Here is a 24,163-nt window from a genome sequence, read left to right on the forward strand (position 1 = left end):
AGCGATTCAACCATATCACCGAGCAGCTATAACTACTCGGTGCTCGCCCGAGCATACTCCGCGAAAGGGGTTAACAGAACATACTCTCTCAACACTAGTCAGGGACCATCCATATTTAAGGTACACCTTGACGTGGTTTGAGGACTTGCGCTCTTTGATCAAAACGCTAAGTACCTTTTGTTTTTAACATTTACAGCAATATTGGAGTTCATGTATTCATTAATCGCAGTGTGCAGACACACATGTCTGTATATTGGCCACATAGTATCTGTGCACCTGTACATTAATACTAAAGGTGTGCAGTCTTTTTTCGCTACTGAAATATTGTCTGGGAACTATCAACTCCATTTAGGACTTGACTTTCCACTCTGTCGGCCAAATCCAACAGGCTACCAATCTCCATTACACAATTTTTTGAAAATTGAACTAGAATTTTTTCACTTGGCTAATGATTTCATGTACAACTAACAAGTGGTTTTTGGACACATCGTCCAGTTACTAAACTGGTCACACATTAATCATGAATAAACGGTCGTTCCCATTAGACTGACAGATTCAGCTGGTGTAAATGCAGCTGAACTCCGCATTTTCTGGAATTAAGATCTTTAAGTGACTTTGAGATGATAATGAGACATTGAGTGAGGATAAGGTCTTCAAAGCGCTGTGGCATATGCTGGTGCCACAAAAGCAACAAATAAATGTTTAGGAGAGTACTGGAGATCGTCCATTAGCTGGTACTGCCATCAATCATTAATAAAAGGAGCAGGGGGAGAACTTCCAAGGAATGATGTCTTTAGTGTCAAGATTTCAATATCAATGAAGTGGCAGGGTATTCAGTGTTATCTTTACCGTGGGACAGGACAGAAAAGTGACAGAAGATATTGTAAGATGTATAAAAATAAGTACACAAATTAATATATCTGGGTTTTGGTATGGCACAACCCATTGACATCGAGGATCCGTTGCTTTATTTAAAGGAGATGTCTTGTGAAAACAAGTTCTCAGTGATCCCCAGGAGATGTGATAACTTATTAATTGTGGGGGTCTGACCACTGTGACCCGCACCGATCAGCAGACCCGGGAACCTTAATCCTCAAAGTTAAGCGGCAGAGCACAGGCTCGACCCCTGCTCCATTCATTCCCTACGGCCCGGCCAAAAGCTATACTCAAGGTTTTCCAGCATCCCCCTACAGAGAATGAATGGAGAGGCGGTCAGGCTCCAACTTTCCACTTCATTTTGAAACTGGGATAAAAGCTTAATCTACAGATTGGTGTGGGTCACCCACTGATCAGCTGTCACTGGACAACCCCTTTTAAGGATAGACATATAAAGGGACAAGAAACATTCACTTTGTAACTTGTAGCAAATGGACCGGCTTCATTCAACAGCTTGTATCAAATACATTACAAAGCAGATGTAAAAGTTATCTAGTGTCAGCAATAAGCAGAGTGACTTCTGGTGGCATCCAAAGGAGAAGCTAATGCAAACCTATCAAGAAGTCCTCACAAACAGTCCGACCATGAGCATTATGCAGCCTGATCTATTTTTTTGACCATGGGGAAAATGTACTTCTCACGCTTTACGCTATGTGGTATAGGGGTTGTAAGGATATCACAAAGCTTCATTATTATATGTTGGGTAGTGAAAGTCTAAAATGACTGAAGTCCTACAAATGATCCAATATGAAAGGTTGGCGTGGAGCCAGGTTCTGACTGCAATCTTTGTGCAGCTACAACAAGTTTAATATCTACAATTCACAGTTATTTGGATAGACGCTAGACAAATATAAAGTATGGAAACTGAGCCATAGCCGGCTTTCTACCATCTGCTACATCCAGAGTAATTATCTGATAAACTTCAGCAGTAGAAAAAAAAAACAACAACAACAGGTCAATAACTAAATGGTTTTGAGAACAAAACCATTTACTCACTTCCAGTGATTTCACCTTGGTAATGAAAGAGTAACATTACAAGAGGTGTCAATTAAAAGAGCTCTTAAGAGAAATACATGCTGGAAATAAAGTCGTGGAGAGCAGGAACGTTCCCAGCAGATCTCAAGAAATAGATGCTAAAATCAGACATGAACACAAATTACCGGAAAATACGTGTCCCTCTAATGTAGACTACGAGGATTCACATCATGACGTACCAACAGTAAGAACACGTGCTCCTACCAGGAGATCACTACTATAGACTGAAGGGACAGCAGTACACAAGTAACCACATCGTGAATACTTATGTGGGCTGGGGAAAAGAACTGAAAACTACGCTCCCAATATCACACACAAATTTTAACTTTGTAGAAATTTCTTCTTAAAAGGCATTCATCACCTCTTCTCATAACTGTCAGTAAATGAATGAAATTCTGAGCACCCAGGCCTCTTCATTGTGCCATTCTTCAGCAATTCTCATAGGAAATGAGCTAAATTGACAAACTGGGTTTGTCCCTTCCCTCTGATCCTACCCAATCAATGCTGACACACCCCTTGGACAGTGGATATGACTCAGTTGCTGATTTATTGCTACATTTTTTGGAAGAATCATAGAAACAGTACAATGTGGAATAATGGCATAAAGTGATGAACTGTTATTATAAGGAGAATGTAAATTCTCAAAGACAGAAATGTCTGCAGACCTCGCAGGTCCTTCAAATGACACTTAAAAGGGAATCTGTCAGCAGGTTTGCTACCTCATCTGAGAGCAGCCTGACGTAGGCAAAGAGAAGCTGAATCCAAGGATGGATCACTTAGATTGTGTGAGACCGGCTGCACCCACTAATCTGAGTTCATTATATTTAGAATGAAGCAGAGCTGGGAAAGCTGCCCCCCGCCCACAACAGGCCTCCATGTACAATGTCCATAGACCGTGAGGTGCTTAATTGCCGGACTAGTCCTCCAACATTAATCTCTCTGTGATAAATCCTTCACAGTTAGTAAACTACAGCATGCACTTCTACAAGTGACACATCCCTGAATCCTGGGTTTCAGCCTGTATCTCCTGTCTTCAGATTACAAGCAAAAACCTGCTGACAGATTCTTTTTACTATTGAGATATCAATCTAAATACTACGTTACAGGGCAGCAGACAGGGTTCTCTCACCAAAGGCTCCAAGAGTCTATTCATAGACAATTAAGAAAAAGGATAAGGACAGGACATGGATGCCATCTTAAAATATTAGCAAAATTGGACAGGACGCAGTCAGGAAAAATAAAATGGACATGTGAACATGTTCAGAGTCTATGACATAGAATACATACTCAGTATGGTCTGTGAAAAGCATGAATCTGTGACGTGTAAATGAGCTTAAAGGTGTAGTCCAGTGAAATCACATTTTCACCTACTGACCATCATCAAAACAAGGAATTTTTATCATTGTTTGAAAGGCGCGGCATTCATTAGTTATGGAGCTGCCAAGCGCAGCAGTCACCTTGTCCAGAGAATAAATGGAGCTCTGGTTGGGAATCTGACCTCCTGCGCCATTTCTTAAAGGCGATAAAGGTTTTCCGTCAAGAAACAATTCCATAATCTGACGATGAGCGCAGGCCCCAGTGGTCGGACCCTCAGCAAGTTATCGCCTGTTCTGTGGACAAGTAATAACTACTTTGAACTGGACAACCCCTTTAAATCTAGACCAGGGGTCTCAAACACGCGGCCCGCGGGCCGCATGCGGCCCCTGAGGCTGCTTTATGCGGCCCGCAGGCACAGACCCCTTGACGATCCCGACCAGGTCCAGGAGGAGCCGCCGACAGCAGCGCTGAATTGCCGCACAGAGACTGTTTCCCAGCACTGCATTTCCAATGCCAGCCGCTGGCCAATCAGAGGCCAGCAGCTGATATCTGCGTGTCGGCGCAGCGAGTATGACGTCATTGCCATATGCAGATGTCAGCTGCTGGCCTCTGATTGGCCGGCGGCTGACATTGAAAATGCTGTGCTGGGAGACAGTCTCTGTGCGGCAATGCAGCGCTGCTGTCGGCGGCTCCTCCTGGACCAGGTCGGGATCGTCAAGGGGTCGGACTCTGTGGTGCCTGCGGGCCACATCTGCAGGAAGGCCGCCGAGGGAACGGAGGACAGGTGAGAATCATCTTTTTTTTTTTTTTATGTGTGTGAAGAACAGCACAGGGGGCACATAGCCACAAGAGGGGACCTGGATGGGGCACATAGCCACAAGAGGGGACCTGGATGGGGCACATAGCCACAAGAGGGGACCTGGATGGGGCACATAGCCACAAGAGGGGACCTGGATGGGGCACATAGCCACAAGAGGGGACCTGGATGGGGCACATAGCCACAAGAGGGGACCTGGATGGGGCACATAGCCACAAGAGGGGACCTGGATGGGGCACATAGCCACAAGAGGGGACCTGGATGGGGCACATAGCCACAAGATGGGGACCTGGATGGGGCACATAGCCACAAGATGGGGACCTGGATGGGGCACATAGCCACAAGATGGGGACCTGGATGGGGCACATAGCCACAAGATGGGGACCTGGATGGGGCACATAGCCACAAGATGGGGACCTGGATGAGGCACATAGCCACAGGATGGGGACCTGGATGGGGCACATTAGTACAAGATGGGGACTTGGATGGGGAACATTACTACAAGATGTTTGCCATTATTACTATATGATGCTAATTGTAAGACAATATTACTGTATGTGGCCAATTGGGGGAAACAAAATTGTAAAAATCAAAAAAATAAAAATAAAGCCTGAAAAAATATTGGGCACTAAAAATGCTGTTTTATATGTAAACTAAAGTAAACACAAAAAAGTGCACGTTTATTATCGCCACATCCATAACGACCCAAGCCATAAAAAAATAAACACGGAAAAAATGTTCAAAAGGTGTATACAAAAAAAAATGGTATCACTAAAAATGTCACATTGAACAAAGAATGCGGCCCCCCAAATTCAAATTTTTTCCATGTGCGGCCCATATACCCAGCCGAGTTTGAGACCCCTGATCTAGACTGATCTGCCCCATAAATCTCTCATTTTTCATTAGCTATAAATGCTAAAACGGCCCATTAACGGCTGCTGATTTGGTGCGGGGCTCAGGTGACAATCATTATTGTGAAATTTTCCTATAGACTTGCATTAGGTAAAACACGCACATGCGTTTTAAGTGTTTCCGCGACGGAAATGCATCAAAAACACATGTAATCCATTCCCAAGTATATCAATTAAGTCTTGTCAATGCCAAATACCAGGAAGTATCAAAGCTAAAACAGCTTTATTTAAAGCCTGACATGAGAAAAATCACAGCGTCAAAAACGTGATAAAAACACAAGTAAAAAAAATGCAAGTAGCCCAATTTAAATAAGTTTTTGATTTTGGAGAATTTCTGAACCTAATAAAAGCTCATCATGGAAACGTAGCCTTAGTGTGTTAAAACTATGAGAACATGTGTGGCATATGCTCCGAGAAGGCTTCTGACACATATACAAAACATATCTAAAAGGAAGCAGTCACCAAACAATAGGCCAGAACAGCGCTCGTTGGCTTCCATTGGCATGTCTTACAATTCCATTCAATGGAAGGGAAAGGGAGTGTATATATTGTTTTTTCTCCATCGTGGTGAATTAGGCTTAATAGTGGCTCACATTTTGGAACACTGCCAGTGCATAGGAATACGCTTATCTAGTGATAGAAACTAAGCTGCTCACATACTGAGACCATGTCTCCCTACAAAAATGTGAAAATCACTGATGAAAACTTGATCCAAAACACTGATGTACAACAAACAGTCTTTGTACGAGACAAAAAAAAAATAAAAAGTCACTGGTGTCTTTACACAGAAAATTTGCTAATGCAGAATTACAATTTAAAGCCGCACATGCAGGTGATTTTTTTTTGTATGAAACATAAAGGCAGAGGCCAGAAGGCAGCAACAGGCAAACACAAAGTGACTTTACATTCTGTTAAAATTCATCAACACAGGTCTGTTAGTGTAATTCTAGCCAGTGAAGGAAAGTAAAGGCGCAGGTTATTATTCCATCTGGAGCATGGAGAAGAGGAGATCTGACGAGCTCTGGTCATATTTAAGGCATAAAGCAGCTTTTCAGAATATGAAGATCGTATGATGGATGGGATTTTATCGGCCGTCTCATCAGATTTCTCCCTACTAAACCAGCACGGGTGGCACATCTGAACGCATTTATAAAGACTTTTTTTCCCCTTTAGTTTTGTCAATCTGTGATAATACAAGTATACAGCTATATGCCTTTAAAGTGTACTACCGAAGGTAGTATTCTACTAGGGAGAAGTCTGATCATTTCAGATTAAGGATTTGTGTGTCGGTATCAACAAACTAAACACACTGAGAAAAATCAGAAGATGGGCAGATGTCTTATCAAGTTGAAACCAATTTTTTTTGTATGAAAAAAATTAGTCAAATTACGTTTTTTTGCCATTTTTTATTTTTATGTAACTAGCTATATTTACAAAATCCTGAAACCTTACAGTTTTCACTAATACCGCTTTTACAAAAGCCAATATAAAAGGGAAACGAGGAATCACAGAAATACTCAACACTTGTTCATCAGGAGTCATGATTTCAAGGTAGGCATAAAAAAATCATCATTATGGGCCATGAAGATGTCTGAGACTGTTTGAGAACGGGCCGCAACGCATCGACAGTCCGCGGGTCTCTCAACCCAAAATCAACAGCCTCATATATACCTAAAAGGTGGTCAAGCTCCGGTTGGGAGACTTACTGTCTGTTAATGCTCAGACATTTTCACAGTCATCTGTATATGAGCCTTTATCAAAAGCACATCACTCCATGTAATCAGATGGTGCGCAGCCGATAATATGATGTTCTACGGGCACAGAACAAGCATATTAAAGGGGTTGTTCCCTTTCAGAGTGTTCAGCCCCGGCTGCAGTGTTAAACAAAAAAATCACTGTGCTCATCTTATGTCCTGCCAGAAAAGCAGCACTGTATGTAATGTGACATGCGTCGCTGTGGAATGGCGCTTATTACTTACAGCGCTGCATTTCTGGCAAAACATAAGATAACAGTACTGATGAAAATCCAATAATTAGGACCGAAACATTGCCATTAAAAAAATGATTTATTTAACTCACTGCAATTTTAGTGCAGAGTTCTTTACTTGACTGATGTCTATGGGACAGTTTTTTTTGCATTGGGGAAAATCACTGTAGGAAAGAGGATTGCAGAAATCGAAAACTGCATCTTATAATAACATCAAGCCTAGAAATGAATACTACAAGTGTCCAAACTAAAAAAGTCTTCTAGAAATGCTGCAGAGAACACGGGCTAATCTTTTTAATGATCTGCTAAGCAACTGCAGGAACAAGGCTTCATAAACTTATGGTAGTAATGCAGAGGAGAGAGGCTATGGCTGAAGTGAACAATAAATAAACATATCAAAAAAAGCAGATATTTAGCAGCCAAGGTGAAAAACAAACTTTTTTTTTTTTTTTTTTACGGCTGCAGTAAGTAATCTACAGCCAGACACTGACTTGTGAGGGGAATGGAAGGGGCATGGCTGATCTCCTGAGCCAGAGAAAATGTCTACCTACAGTTTTCAGTCTACACACATTTCTCAGTTTCACTTGTAACTCGAGAAAAAACAGGATTATTAGAAGGGAGGAACAGGTTCTTTTTTGCATTATTTATGTTTAGCGCTTCATCAAGAGTGGTTCCAGGAATTTAGTATTGATTATCCCCAGCATAGGCTTGACACAACCCCCGAGGAGATAATGTACAAAGTGTACAGCACAGCTCCATATACTGCATGCAGTGTCCCTGGCTCATTGTTGTTGCAGCTCAGCTCCTATTAAAACAGAAGGGGAGCAGAACTATCCAAGGAAAGCCGCTCAACAGTCTACAGAACTGTCTTCTCCTTATTCTTTACACCGTGTACATCCGAAAAACCTACAAAAAGCTGGTCGATGGTGATGCCGGGTATCAGACTCCCACCTATCCCATACTGATGACATATCCTAATGAGAGGTCCTCAACTTCTAAGTCTCAGTTAACTTCTTTAAATGGGTTGTGCCACTATCAAGATACATTTTAATCAATAGGTCTTGGAATAATAATAAGTTTCACAATTGGATGTATTAAAAAAAAAAAAAAAAAAGTGTTTCCGTGCTGAGATCTTATCAATGTACTTCTGGGCTCACAATCTAGATTCCCTATCAATATGTTTTTGAAGTGTGGGAAAAAACCCACGCAAACACAGGGAGAACAAACTTCAGTCCAAGTTATAGACCGTGTACGGTGGGGGCTTCTAAATTAAACAAAAAAAACCCCTCATTTAAGTATCCAAGCAAAATCCAAACCTATCGGCGATATGAAATTTTTATTATTGTTTTGAGTACACAAGGGGTTAAGTGTAAGGGTAAAATAAGCAGAATGAAAACCAGATTGGAGAGCAAATATACATAAATAAGATCCAGTCTTTCTACAAGCTCCACATATACATGGGCTTTGTTTGCCAGGAGATCCCATCGGCGTAATAAGAAGCTGAATCAATGTTGCCAGCCATCCCCTTCAATGACCTGGTTTTCCCCTTTCCTTTGGGTAATTGGTGCAGAGAAGCATTAAATCGCATTAAATCTCCTAGTGGTGAGAAGTCAAGCAGCCGGGAGGTGTCCTGCTACATGTTGGAAGGGGAAAGTAGCAAAGGTGGAGGTCAATTCTCAGAATAGGTATAGTGGGTAATGGAGCCAACATGCCAGCACCACCTTCATATGAAGTAAAAAACATAGGAAATCCAATGTGATCCTCATAGAATATTATTTCCAAAGGTTCTAGACACCAAACTAGGGTAAAGCCACTCATTTTTGCCACCTGACAGATGTTGGGGGAAGGGGAGGCTGATGGTCTCCACAGGAGATCAGTTTCTGCTGGAGGTGTCTAGCAGTGGTTTATGCCTTTCCCCACTTACCCCCAAAAAAAACAAAAACATTTGGGTGGGGATGGGACATCACATTGTGCACTATAGGGTTGTCCCTTTGAAGTCAATAAAAATAATTTTTACAGTTTTATGATGGATTAAGCATATTTACGCAGAATTTTTTTTTTACGTTTTAAAGGCGCAGATTTCTTGACAAAACTCTTCAAATTTGCCATTCAATTAAATGAAAAATTGGGATGGTAGTTCACGTATATCAGTTTTACCATGTATGTTAGCAAGAGTCCTGTGAATTCTTTGCTGCATTTTCCACTCAAATTGTGGAAAAGCATAAAAAAAATCATATTGCTACACACATCAATTAAAAGTGCATCAAACAACGGTTACTTTCAACGTTTTCCTCCTTATCCCCTTTCCTCTTCCCCTTCTCTTCCCTCTACAGAATTCTAGAATGCTTTAACTGGTCAATATTCCCTTTCTCTTACAATTTCCCAGTTTATTCCTCCCCTCATTTTAAACTGTATATATCTTATTGAAATTACAGTTTGTATGCATAATAAAATTTTAATTTTCCTCCCCCTCCCTTTTGTTGTAAAAATTCCCCTTAATTAAAAAAAAAAAAAAAAAAAAAAAAGAATGAAATGTTCATCCATGTTTTTTAGATGTGGATGGCTTAGAAGCAAATCCACAGAAAACAGTGAAAAAAAAATCCTTAAAAAAAAAAAGGTACCAAAACACAAGATCTAAGTGGTCTGAAGATGCAGATTTCAGCAGCAATGACCAACTGTTCTAGGTACATAGTAATGTTATATCCCCTCTTCTCACTATTAGAGGCGTCTGACATCATTTATTCCTCTCTATACTGTCTTGAATTGCAGCTTTAATTTGCACCTCACACCATCACTGATGAGGAGTTAAATGAGGAAAGTAGCTGAATATTAATGTAGAAGATTTTTGGTTCAATAGCAGGAATAAGTGGAGAACCAAGTCCCTTATGTGGGGTTAGGAGCAAACGCCAGATTTATGTAACCAGAGGCAAAGAGAACCTGCAAACATGGGCGGATGCCAGCTCTACTGCAATGGGCAAGAAATGAGCTCCTTAAAAAAGTTTCAGTATAAAAGACCACAATAAGGCTGGCTCATAAGTAATGATGGATATTTAAGCACATTTCTACTTTTGAGGAGAGCATCTATACATTATACCTTCACCATTTGCCCAGCCATTATGTCTCCTGCTCCTTGGAGTGACTTCATTTATTGGCCAGATATCAACTAAAATTAGAAACTCAAATAGGAAGTCTTCTTAATAAACCCACATTTTAGACAACCCAATTAATTATGTGATGCTATAATCAACATGCACAATTGTGTCCTACAACCTTCCAAGGCCTGGGCATTTGAATATTTATACATACCAGGATTGGAAGCCTTCATAAAAGCAGACTAAAAAAATCCTGATATAATCTAACTTCAAATGGTCAAGAGGTTTAGAGCCAGAAGAAAGTTACTGGTAAATCATTTGTCAGTTTTTAGCAAGAGCCGACCGCAATGCACTCCTGGGAGATGCCGCTGCCTCTGGTCCCATGGGAGGAGCTTCTGCCCATCCACAAAGTGAAAAGAGCCAAGCCAAAAGGCTAAAAAAGAAGTGGTCATCCCTTTATCTGTAAGAATCGTGCAGCTTTCGCCAAATCTCTTGCTGTCAGAATGATGGCACTCCAATGGCCAAATGTAAGTCAAAACATCAGTCGTACATAGATTCAGATTGATGTGAAAGCTATGACACAAATGTGCACAAAGCTTTAAAATAAACAGCCAGCAGCTCAGAATAAAATACAAGTTTTATTGAGTTTCTTCCAGAAAACTATAAATCTATTCAGCTCCTGCTACTATATACCAGATTTCAATGCATCTCTTAACTCACAGGAGGAGCCCATTAAATTCTGGCTATGGTCTTGTAGCCATTGGAGAAGAGCGGTCACAAGATGGGTGGGACCCACTCAGGTCTAAAAACAATCATCATCTTTACAGAGCACAAGTATTTATTCATTAAGGCTGGAAAACCTTGCTAAAAAGTATTTCTCAATATGTAAAAAAAAATAATAATTCTGTTCAGTCATAGCATAGGAAAGTATTCCATGTACATTGCAGTCTGTAGAAATCGTACGTCACCAACCACAACAGCATTAGTGACACTAATATTGGAGAAGGTCCAGCTTGCAATTCGAGGCCAGGAGTCTCTATAGGTCACTCATTAATAGTAAAAGTTACAAATTACATAAAGATAATAAATGAACAGAATGATAAACTAATAAATATCGCACAATTACAAGGTAACCAAGAAAAACATTTTGAACCATCAAACTACATCACTAAGAAAGCAGAGTACTGAATGTTAGTTACAATTGACTGTCAACACTTCAAGCCCCTAAGTATCTCCTATTAGGGCTCGTTCAGACTAGTGTATTATACCTACATGTGCTGTCTGTGCTAAAAGATCGCATGTCACAATGACCAATGTTACTCAGCAGACCTGTTCAGATTATAATATATTCACACAGCTAAGAGTCCACGGGGAGAAAAAATATATATATAAAACCGCAGCATGTTCTATCCTTATCCATATTACAGATGTGATTTCTCTATTCAAAGCTATGAAAGTGTAAATATACATATACAGCGGGTGAAATAAGTATTGAACACATCAGCAATTTTCTATGTAAATATATTCCTAAAGGTACCATTGACATGAAATTCTCACCAGACGTCTGTAACAACCCATCCAATCCACAGGCAAAGAAATCAAACCATAAATGTCCATAAATTATGTATAATAATGAGAAATAACACGTGCAAAAAGCCATGGGAAGTTAGGACACCAACTGAAATCTGTCAGTAAGCAACCCTGCCACTTAGTGACAAATAATATCAGCTAGTTCAACCGATGGCCAATAAAAAGGTGTCTCACTAACCAAGAAGCCACACAAGTAACATATCATGGTGGGTAAAACCAATGAACACTCAAGACATTCGCAACCTTATTGCTGCAAAACATAGTGATGGCATTGGTTACAGAAGAATGTCTAAACTACTGAAGATTCTAGTGAGCGTTAGGGCCATGATCCAGAAGCGTAAAGAATATCATTTCGTCATAAACCGGCCACAACCAGGTGCTCCTCACAAGATTTCAGACAGATGAGTGAAAAGAATCAGAAGAGTTGTCCAAGAGCCAAATGCCACCTGTGGAGAGCTACAGAAAGACCAGGAATCAGCAGGTACAATTGTTTCAAAGAAAACTATAAGTAATGCACTCAACATCCATGGCCTGTATGCACACTCACCACGCAAGACTCCATTGCTGAATAAAAAGCATGTTCAAGCTCATTTAAAATTTGCTCAACAACATTTAGATAAGCCTGTGAAATACTGGGAGCATATAGTCTGATCAGATGAGACCAAAATTGAACTCTTTGGATGCCATAATACACACATTGTTTGGAGGTCAAAAGTCACTGCATATCCCCCGAAAAACACTATACTAACAATTAGGTTTGGAGATGGGAACATCATGGTGTCGGGCTGTTTTTCAGCATACGGCAATGGCAAACTTCATATGATTGAAAGAAGAATGAATTGACAAATGTACAGAGATATTCTTGATAAAAAATCTGCTGCCATCTACCAGGTTGATGAAGATGAAACCAGGGCTGTTGAGTCGGTAAGCCAAACCTCCGACTCCACAGCACTGTCTCACTACTCAGCGTGTACATAAAGTGAACAGATTCATCTCAACTAAAAGCAGAGATCCTTAGATCAAGAACAAAACAGACATTTATAGGACATTTCATAACTTTCCCAAATTCTTATGAAAAAATTTACAACACATACTGCACTGAACTACTGAACCCAATTTATTATATATTATAGGAGCCGAAGTCTGTCCATTTTATACCAACTCCACCTCCACCGCCTTGGATGAAACTAGGGTGGACATTTCAGCAAGAGAATGATCCCAAACACAGCCAAAGAAACTCTCAATTAAAGTTTCAGAAAAAGAAAATTAGCTGCTAGAATGGCCCAGCCAATCACCTGACCTGAATCCAATAGAAAATGTATGGAAGGAACAAAAGCTCAGACTTCATAGAAGGAGCCCACGGGGACCTTCAAGATTTAAAGAGTTTTTGTGTGGAAGAATGGGCCTTTAAGTTTATGTTTAAAACATACAACTCTGGCCTTCACCTCTCCAAACAAACCTATTTCAACACCCTTATCACCTCACATTCCAACAACCCTAAATGTCTCTGAAACTTTTCATTCCCTTTTCAATCCAAGAGTGAAGTTCCCGACCACCAACCTCAGCGCTGACAATCTGGCCAATTATTTCAAATAAAAAAAATGACCATAGCCGACGACAGGAAAGTTTCTCCCAATCCCTCAATACCATGCACGGTCCTACCTCCCCCATTGCATCTAGCTCACTCTCTGTCTTAGAACCAGTCACGGAAGAAAAAGTGATCAAGCTCCTTGTATCTTCTCGCACTACTACTTCCACCAGTGAATCTATTCCCTCACATCTCCTTCAGTCCATTTCCCTGTCTGTCACCACTCACCTAAATAAAATATTTAATCTCTCTCTCATCTGGTATCTTTCCCTTCTCATTTAAAACATCCATTACTTAAAAAACCATCTCTCAGCCAAAACTGTGCTGCTAGCTATAGACCTTCCTTTAATCTCTAAACTCCTGGAATGCTTGGTCCACTCATCTAACCCACCATCTCTCAGATAACTCTTTTCTTGACCCTCTACAATCTGGTTTCCGCTCTTTACACTCTACTGAAACTGCCTCACTAAAGTCTTTAATGATCTAACAGCTAAATCTAATAATGGTCACTACTCTGGGCTAGGGCTGTGGAGTCGGAGTCGATATAAAATGGACCAACTCAGACTCCTAAAATATATAATAAATTGGGTCCAGTAGATCAATGCAGTTTGTGGGGAATATTTTTTCATAGGAATTTGGAAAAGTTATGAAATGCCCTATAAATGGCTGTTCTATTCCTGATCTAAGGCTACATTCACACACAGCGTTTTTGCTGCGTTTTTTGAGGATACGTTTTTCAGCTGCAAAAGCTGATCAGCTTTTTAAAAAACCGCATCACCTGAAAGGTTTTTGAGCTCATAGATAATGTACAATCCGCATGCGTTTTTTCTGCCAGGGAGATGCAGAAACGCTCAGGAAAAAATCCGGAGCATTTCTGTATAGTGGGCACATAGCCTTACTGTAGCTCTTATTCATTCTCGTCTGGACTATTGCAACTCTCTACTAATTAGTCTCCCTCTTACTAAACTCTCCACTCTCTAATCTATCCTGAATGCAGCAGCCAGGATGATATTCCTCTCCAACCGCTACACCGATGCCTCCACCCTGTGCCAGTCATTGCACTGGTTACCCTTCCGCTACAGAGTTCAACATAAACTCATCATTCTCACCCACAAAGCACTTCACGGTTCAGCACCACCCTATATCTCCTCCCTCGTCTAAGTCTACCACCCTACCCATGCCCTCAGTTCTGCTAATGACCTAAGATTAACATCCTCAATCCGAACCCACCCCCACTCCAGTCTCTAAGACATCACGTGCTGCATCAATTCTTTGGAACACACTACCCAGGACACTTTGATTCATCCCCAATACCCACAGTTTTAAGCGTTCCCTAAAAACACATTTTTAAGACTATCCCCTCAGCACACTTTTCTAACTATCCCTGTTTTTCCCATACAAATTTTCATTTAAAATCAGGACCCTCGAAGCATCTGTTCACACACCCTCCATACACTTAATAGACCTCTGTGTCTGTAGTTGTACACATATTGGTTGGTGACCAGTTCATTCAGCATTATGTGAATACCCTATTACATTGATGGTTGGACCATACAATACAAGCAATTGTTACCATCCACCTTTCGTGTCTCCTCTATTTCCTCAGATTGTAAGCTTGCAAGCAGGGCCATCACTCCTCTTGGTATCTGTTGATTTTTGTGATTAGTGTTATTCCGTAATGTCTTTTATTGTCTGTACAAGTCCCCTCTAAAATGTAAAGTGCTGTGAAATATGTTGGCGCTATAGAAAAAAATATATATTTATTATGGATCAAAATCACAGCTCAGCAATGCATGCGACTAGTTTCTCCATACAGGAGGCATCTTGAAGTTGTCATCACCAACAAAGGCTTTTGTGCAAAGTATTCAATAAATTTCAGTAAACGTGTTTAATAATTTTCCGTGTCCTTTCTCATTATTACTAGTGAGGAGCAAATGTGGTTCTCAGAGTATCTTGGGCGTGCTCAGATAATGTGTTCGAGTCTTTGCGACTGCATGTTTTGTGGCTGCTAGTCAGCCACAACACAAGGGGATTGCCTGTTTGTTAGGCAATCCCTGCATGTGTTGAGGCTGAATAGCAGCCCCGCAGGGACTCGAACATATTATCTGAGCATGCCCAAGATACTCGGATAACCAGTTATCCGAGTACTTAATACTGGTGTGTGTGTGTGTCTTAATAGTTTACTTTCTGGTTTTGTTTTTTTTAAATGTTGATGTACAAATACGATTTTCACATCTGCTCATTTGAACTCGGCCTTAGATGAGGTTATTATAGGTCAGTATTTTATATTAATGTTATACAATGAACAGAAGAAACCTCCAGCAAAAATAGCACCTAGAGAAGCCCTAGGCCCCCTTCCACTGAAAAGCAGCCCTAGATCCCGCTACCCCTGAAAAGTAGTAGCACAACCCCTTCCCCCAGACATTATTCTAAACATAAAAGCACTGACACTGCTGAGATATCTGGCTGTAATGTGTGTGTGCAAACAAGATAAAGAGGCCATCACATGATGTATGGGTTCAGCAGCAGAGGATCCATCCTGTCACCATGAAGAACAATAGACACAGTATCAGAAGCCATTATCCTCAGAGAAGCCGGTGACGCCACATTAGAAGCACACCCATTAGGACAGTATTCATGGCCCCAAGGCCGACTTTATGGAGCGTTTGACCTGTAAACCTGGATGAGGCTTCAAGAAGATACTTGTCAAACCGGAAATAACAAGTATGTTATACCTGTAATACCATAAACACGGCCTCATTTATCAAGAATAACCTCCCTGCAAGGCACAGGGCAGATTTATCAGGAAGGTCACAGGGACAGATAAAGTAATAGCAAGACAGCCTCCAGGTGATGGGAAATGCTATCAATGCTTCAGACTATCCGAGTCATCTCCTTCATGTGTCTTTGTCCTGCAAGTGTCTTTCTGCTATAACTTCACTCTGTCAAGTAAAGGTCGACCAGTTAACCTATTTTTAAGGGTTCAGCCATACATAATTGTGAGCTCTAATCGCCAACTTGCTTAATTATCAAGCTGAAAAATGTAATGTCCACCCGCCAGTCATGAAAAACTCCTCCCCAAACTAAAAAATCTACATGAGCCCAAATTCTGTGATAGCTACAATTTAATGTCTACTGGTTATAGCCTGCCACCAAGAAAATCCACCAATGCCCAGACCTAGGACTAGACCGCCGAGAATTAATCCACCGGTGCCCAGACCTAGGACTGGACCGCCGAGAATTAATCCACCGGTGCCTAGACCTAGGACTGAACCGCCGAGAATTAATCCACCGGTGCCCAGACCTAGGACTGGACCGCCGAGAATTAATCCACCGGTGCCCAGACCTAGGACTGGACCGCCGAGAATTAATCCACCGGTGCCCAGACCTAGGACTGGACCGCCGAGAATTAATCCACCGGTGCCCAGACCTAGGGCTGGACCGCCGAGAATCCACCGGTGCCCAGAACTAGGACTGGACCGCTGAGAATTAATCCATTATTAGTGCTCGGACCTATGACTGGACCGCCGAAAATTAATCCATTAGTGCTCAGACCTAGGACTGGACCGCCGAGAATTAATCCACCGGTGCCCGGACCTAGGACTGGACCGCCGAGAATTAATCCACCGGTGCCCAGACCTAGGACTGGACCGCCGAGAATTAATCCATTCGTGCTCGGACCTATGACTGGACCACCGAGAATTAATTCACCGGTGCCCGGACCTAGGAATGGACCACAGAGAAGAAAACCACCAATTCCCAGACCTAGAACCCACCAAGAATTAAAATCGACAGGTGCCCAGATCTAGGACTACACCATTGGGAATAAGTTCACCAGTGACTAGACCTAGGACTATACTGCTGAGAATTAATCTAATGGTTACTAGACATAGGATTGCACCTCTTGGAATAAACCCACATGTGACCAAGCCTAGGACTGTACTCAACAGTTCAGCATATTTACTCCTAATCCCAGTGGAAATTCTGACCAATAAAATCACCATTTCAGCAACTGTGCATTTTTAGCTTCCAATTCCTTCCAACTAGATACATCAAGAAGTCATCAAAGGGGATATAATGGGGCAGCAGTACAAGTTTCCACTCATGAAAATATCCAAACTGCCCCCATGGTTCTAGGTACGTTACCAATCATTAGGCCCTCAGTATGGTCCAGGCTCCAGCCCTAGAGCTCTGCCCCACTCACAATATAATGGCAGCTTTTACTTTACAGACATTGGCAGCCAGTTGTGCTGCTATAAACCTACAGATGCAGTATCGTCCCATGTAATGGCACCAGCCAAATATAAAATCAAAGCAGCCCCAAAAACCAGAGCTGTGGAGTTGGTAAGCCAAACCTCCGACTCATCTTCCATGCCACTCCACGACTCCCTCATACATGGCTCACGTTTAAGTGATAAATTTACTGTAGCACAGATTCATCTCAGCTAAAAGTCTAGACCAGTGTTTCCCAAACTCCAGTCCTCACGGACCCCACAGGTCATGGGTTCAGGATTTCCATAGTATTGCACAGGTGATGGAAGTATCATCAAGGCATCAGGAATTCTCTCACCTGTGCAATACTATGGAAATCCTGAAAACATGACCTGTGGTGTCTGTGAGGACTGGAATTTGGGAAACACTGGTCTAGACCCTTAGATCAGGAATAGGACAGACATTTATAGGACATTTCATAACTCCCAAATTCTTATGAAAAAATATTCCCCACAAACGGCATTGAACTGCTGTACCCAATTTATTATACATTTTAAGAGACGGTCAATTTTATACCGACTCCACAGCCCTGCCAAAAACAGCAACAATATAAAGCAAATATGACCGGTCATGATGGCCAAGCCATTAAATGTGACATCGGAGCAAAGCATGTGCACAACCAGGTGGCATCAAGCAACAGTAAGGTTAAGTGCACACGTAGCGTTTTTCTGGCCGCGAAAACGCTTGTAAAACCGTCTGCCATGCAAAGCAATGTGAATTCGGATGTGTTGTGCACATGATGCGCTAATTTGCGCGCCGAATTCGCATTGTGTTGCAAAACTCAGAATGACCATTTCTACCGCGATTACGCTGCAAATTCGCAGCCATTGAGGAACATTGAAAAGCAGCAAACCCGCAGGTATATGTGGATCTGCTGCGTTTCAATTAAATTCAATGGCCGCGAATTTGCAGCGTAATCGTGGAGCGTGTGGTACCCGGGATGAAGACCAGACTACAACTCCTCTTCATCCTGGCTACCACGCGTTGAAAAAAAGAAATAAAAAAGTTAAAAATAAACAAAACCTGTATATTCACCTCTCCGGCGGCCCCCGGTCTGCTCCCGGCCACGTCCTCTTTCCTTGGGGTCCCGTGGTCTACTGTCAGGACCTGAGGTGACGTCATTTAGTCACCTGATGGTCATGCGACCGCTGACGTCGACGGTCAGGTGATGGGTGCGTGACCATCAGCTGACTAAATTATGTCCTGACAGTACACCGCGGGACGCCAAGGAGAGATGAGTATACAGGTTTTTTTATATTATTTTTAATGTTTTAATTCTCTTTTTTTTTTTTCTTTTTTTTATTTACTATAGATGCTGCATTTAAAGCATTAGTTGTTCACACATTATAAATCCATGCCGGTTGCATGGATTTATATTGTGTGACCAACTTGTCAAGCACTTTTCCAAGTGATGCTCAAAATCACTTGGAAAACTGCTTGAAAAAAACGCATGCGAAAAAGCATGTAAGGCTATGTGCCCACGTTGCATTTATGAAGCAGAAAATTTCTGCTTCATTTCTGCAAGTCCTCTCCCGGAAAAACGCATGCGGAATTCCGCACGCGTTTATCGCGCATTTTTCGCACGTTTATCACGCGTTTTCCACATGCGGAATTGCCTTGCGTTTTTTATGCATTGGACAAAGGCAATTCTGCATGCGGAAACGCAAAATTAAATGACATGCTGCGGATTTTTGAACGCAGCATAAACGCTGCGGAAAAATCCGCAGCATGGGCATTGACATTGCGGAATGCCATTGGGGACCATGGGGTGCGGATATACATGCGTTTTTCAAGCGTTTACGCTGCGGAAATTCCGCAGCATATACGCTTGAAAAATGCTACGTGGGCACACAGCCTCAAAGAGCTGAAAAAATGCTTGTCTCTGGCAGAAAAAACGCATGTAAATATGCATGCATTTTTTTCTGCCAGAGAGGCAAAAAAGCTCTGCATCAAATCTCCTACGTGGGCACATAGCCTAAAGAAGTGTGGGTCACAGGACTGATTAGTCTCTATATACAAATGTATGGAGTAAAAGCACAACACCACTATATTATACCCTGCCATCTACAGCACATGTACTAGTGACAACAGAGGATGGGGTGTGCGCAGGACAACGAGGGCCATCAGTTGAGAACGCAAAACAATAGTCAGTGATCTGGTCAAAAATAAACACTTTACAAGGGTGCACAGGAGCACACATGATATTCCTCCTGATCGCCAGGTATATACAACCTTGGCTTCTTCCAAATGGGGAGAGAGAAGTAAGCCGCAGACAGACATTTGGAGATTGCTTATCTCCTGGAGAACCCAAGGATCAGATGCTGAAATCTAAGGCTGTGTGCCCACTATGCTTTTTCCAAGGGTTTATGCTGCGGAATTTCCGCAGCATAAACGCTTGGGAAACGCTTGGTAATCCGCCCCCCCCCCCCATGGTCCCCAATGACAAGCCGCAATGTCAATGCCCATGCTGCGGATTTTTCCGCAGCGTTTATGCTGCGCTCAAAAATCCGCAGCATGTAAATTAATTTTGCGGACACGCAGCGTAATCGCCGCCATTGACTTGCATTGGATTCCGCATCACTACATGTGCACAAGCGGAATCCAAACGTTTCAATGTGCGGCTGGTACCCGGGTGTGGAGGAGAGGAGACTCTCATCCAGACCTGGGTACCACAGAAACTGTAAAAAAAAGAATGAAATAAAACAAAAATATTATACTCACCTTCCGACTCCTTCTCTGTACTTGCCGGCAACTCGCGGTGGACTGTAGGACCTACGCTGATGTCACAGTCATGTGACGGCAGGTCCTAGTACAGTGTACCGCGATCTGCCGGCAGCCTGGATGGAGCAAAGCAAGACCAGCGCGGGTCATCGGAAGGTAAGTATACATTATTTTTTTATTTTTCAACATTCTTTGCGGTCACACTAGATAAATCCATGCCTTTTGCATGGATTTATATAGTGTGACCAAGTTGACAAGCACTTTCCAAGTGATGCTAAAATCGCTTGGAAAGCGCTTGACAACCCGCATGCAGAAATGCATGTGAAGAACGCTTCACAGCCGCATGTCCCTGGCAGGAAAAACCATGTACAATCCGCATGAGTTTTTTCTGCCAGGGAGATGCAGAAACGCTCAGGAAAAAATCCGGAGCATTTCGGCATCGTGGGCATATAGCCTTAGGCTGTGTGCCCACTATGCGTTTTCCAAGCGTTTATGCTGCGGAATTTCCGCAGGATAAACGCTTGGTAATCTGCCCCCCATGGTCCCCAATGACAAGCCGCAATGTCAATGCCCATGTTGCGGATTTTTCCGCAGCATTTAGGCTATGTGCCCACGTTGCATTTATGAAGCAGAAAATTTCTGCTTAATTTCTGCAAGTCCTCTCCCGGAAAAACGCATGCGGAATTCCGCACGCGTTTATCGCGCATTTTTCGCGCGTTTATCACGCGTTTTCCACATGCGGAATTGCCTTGCGTTTTTTATGCATTGGACAAAGGCAATTCCGCTTGCGGAAACGCAAAATTAAATGACATGCTGCGGATTTTTGAACGCAGCATAAACGCTGCGGAAAAATCCGCAGCATGTGCATAGAACTTGCGGAATCACATTGGGGACCATGGGGTGCGGATTACCAAGCGTTTCCGCTGCGGAAATTCCGCATCAAAAACGCTTGAAAAACGCTACGTGGGCACACAGCCTTATGCTGCGCTCAAAAATCCGCAGCATGTCCATTAATTTTGCGGACACGCAGCGTAATCGCCGCCATTGACTTGCATTGAAACGCATAATATCCGCGTCTGTACATTTGTACACACGGATATTATGCGTTTCTATGTGCGGATGGTACCCAAGTCTAGAGGAGACTCTCATCCAGACCTGGGTACCATAGATACTGTAAAAAAAAAAGAATTTAAAATAAAAAATAAAGTTTATACTCACCTTCCGTTGTCCTCCCGGTGTTTTGCACTGCTCGCGCTGTTGTGAAGGACCGGCCATGACGTCACTGAGTCATGTGACCCATCACAACAGCGAGAGCCGCCCAACACACCGGACGCAGCGGAGATAACACCGGGAGGACACCAGAAGGTGAGTATAAACCGGTTGCATGGATTTATATAGTGTGAACAAGTGGTCAAGCACTTTTCCAAGTGATACTAAAATCGCTTGGAAAGCACTTGATAACCCGCATGCAGAAATGCATGCAAAAACGCTTGACAAACGCTTCTACCTGGCGGGAAAAACCATGTAAAAAACGCATGCGTTTTTCCTGCCAGGGAGAAGGTTAAAAATATGCAGCATTTCTGCATCGTGGGCACATAGCCTTACAGCCCGATCAGTCTTTTCCCCCCAACTTCTGCAATCAGGGAATGGTTTGGGGAAATTCTCCAACCAATAGGAAAAGATGGAGACTTTCACCAGACATACTCATGTCACAGAAAAACCAGCCACGAATGTACCAATAGTGAGGCGTCAGCCATCTAACTACAAGCCACCAACAGAGGGACTGTGTATAACTAGTAGGGCATCAGCATCAACACAATTCTCGATGACAGATGACTTAACAGTGATTGAAAAGCTTTCTAGATAATCGTCCTGTGTAAAAGGAAACGGGTTATCCCAAAATGTGTATCACACATCTGATCCTAGACCGTCCTGTGTGGATGCCATGATAGTACACGTGTCTCCACTGCTCCAGTCACTGACAGCGATGACCACGCGTGCACCAACACTGCCGCAGACCCATAGAGGGGGACAGAGTGGTGGTCACACATGCACTAGGAGAAGACCCTTGTGATCGGAGAGGGCTAAGCTGCTGGACCTCCAGCGATCATTATCTAATCTTCATAGGGGATACGTTTGTGGGATAGCCTCTGCGGTGGAGGATTTGTGACCAATTCATCAAAGTCAACAAGGTTCATCAGGAGCTGCTGCTGTCAATCTTGGCTCCTTGTGCCGTATTCACACACCTGTGTGTCATGGACTGAGCATGGACTGGCTGAATCTCCTGACCCAAATGTGATCCCATGGACAGGCTATCAGGAGACCCACAGATGTGCAAATGTTATGGGAAAATACATAGTAAACAAAAAAAAGTACTCCTTAAAGCCGCCCCCATACACAAGTCTGTTAAACCCTCAGATTTCGGTGGATCGGCAGCCCATCTAATGTGTTCGGGGGACTTAAGGATGAGTGGTTGGCGCTCAATCACCCAATCCTTTTGTCCAGTGACATGGGATGAGCCGCCATGTTCTCAGAGGACACAGGAGCGACCCGGGACGAGCGTTCCTGTCGGGACAGAGCTGTCACCTGTAAAGCCGGCAGTCACCTAACGTACGAGCGGCTCATACACGTCCCCAATGGTGACCACCATCTACTCAGTACAGACGGCCGGAGTCACACACGAGGGGGTCCGGACCATCTCATACAACACGACCGGCCACAATCATGGCCCGGGCAGACCAGCGACCACCACCTATCAGCTGCCATCATCTGACATCACAACTTTGTGACAATGTCCATCCGTGACGACACCGGCCCAGCACCGAGCACCCTGCCGAGGACACAGGACACCACTGAGGACACAGCCACCTCTGACAACCAGGGACACCGGAGCCCTCACCCCTCACACAGGAGCAGACACTTTATAAGACTTTGTGCACTTGGCCACAGAGCTGACACTCGGTGTGGAGCCGGGACAGGTGCAGCCCGGGGCTGGCCGGCAGTGAGGCGGCTCCCGTTCCCTGCACACTGGGTGCCGGTGTGACCGGTGGCGGGAAGCCCCGGCCGCTCGTCCCCTCCCCCAGTTCCCGCGCTCCGGCCTCCATCTTCTCCGCCCGCCTCACCTCCTATGGACATCCCGGCTCTTCTCCTTCCTCCTGTCGTCCTCCCGCCCGGAGGGGGGGGGGGGGGTCACGGAACGGTTACCGGTGCACCGAGTCCTCGGGTGAGGGGCACAAAGGATCCGGCGGGAGGGGGTTAATGCCCCGGCAGCCCAGGCCCCGGGCCGGCGGAGAGCGCTCCTCCTGGCGGCGGGATGTATATTAGTATATTGCCCGGGCTGCGGGGGGGTCGGGGAGATATAAAATAATAATAATAATAGGAATCACCCCCGGGCCGCGCCTGGCAGGGAGCAGCAATCCTAAGCCGCCATCTGGCGGTATCTCGCTCACCGGAATGGCGCCGTCGCTTGTCCGGGGAACGGGCGCCCTCTGGCGGAAACAGAGCGGGAGATTGAGAGGGGGGCGGTGTCGATTCAATCGCCATGGAAACGGGCGGGAGAGAGAGGGAGGCGTTCCCCACCCCAGTCACCATGGCCCTGAAGAGGAGGTGTCAGGATATCACCATGGTAACAAGGCAGGGCTGTGTCTCCATAGAAACTGACCTGCTTGTGTGAGCGCTAGTAACCCACGCAGACATTTTTTTTAAGAATAAGAACAAAATTCGCCGTTATGTGTGAATAACTGCGCATGCTCACTAATTCCCCGTCTGCCGTGTATTCTATGCGCATGCTCAGTAATTCCCCCTCTGCCCTGTATTGTATGCGCATGCGGAGTAGAGAACTGGTGGGGGGGGGGACTAAAGAGGTAGGGCGCATGCGTAAATTTCATTCCTGCTCCC

The 24,163-nt window shown here is 43.6% G+C and overlaps 1 protein-coding gene across 2 annotated transcripts in view; it reads right to left on the bottom strand.

The window, feature by feature from the left end:
• Window positions 1–23,825, bottom strand: part of STAG1 (STAG1 cohesin complex component) — a 161,274-nt gene extending 137,449 nt beyond the window's left edge. Inside the window, exon 1 of one of the 2 annotated variants that reach the window (XM_073674278.1) lies at window positions 23,716–23,825. The gene's annotated coding sequence lies outside the window, so the exon portion shown is untranslated. Of the gene's footprint in view, window positions 1–23,388 lie in introns of both variants that reach the window. The other variant, XM_073674277.1, reaches the window with a different exon arrangement.
• Window positions 23,826–24,163: the final 338 nt, after the last annotated feature.

This window comes from Phyllobates terribilis, unplaced genomic scaffold, assembly GCF_046119375.1.
Source record: "Phyllobates terribilis strain yellow unplaced genomic scaffold, ASM4611937v1 Scaffold_3__8_contigs__length_932513732, whole genome shotgun sequence".
Classification (NCBI taxonomy): domain Eukaryota; kingdom Metazoa; phylum Chordata; class Amphibia; order Anura; family Dendrobatidae; genus Phyllobates; species Phyllobates terribilis.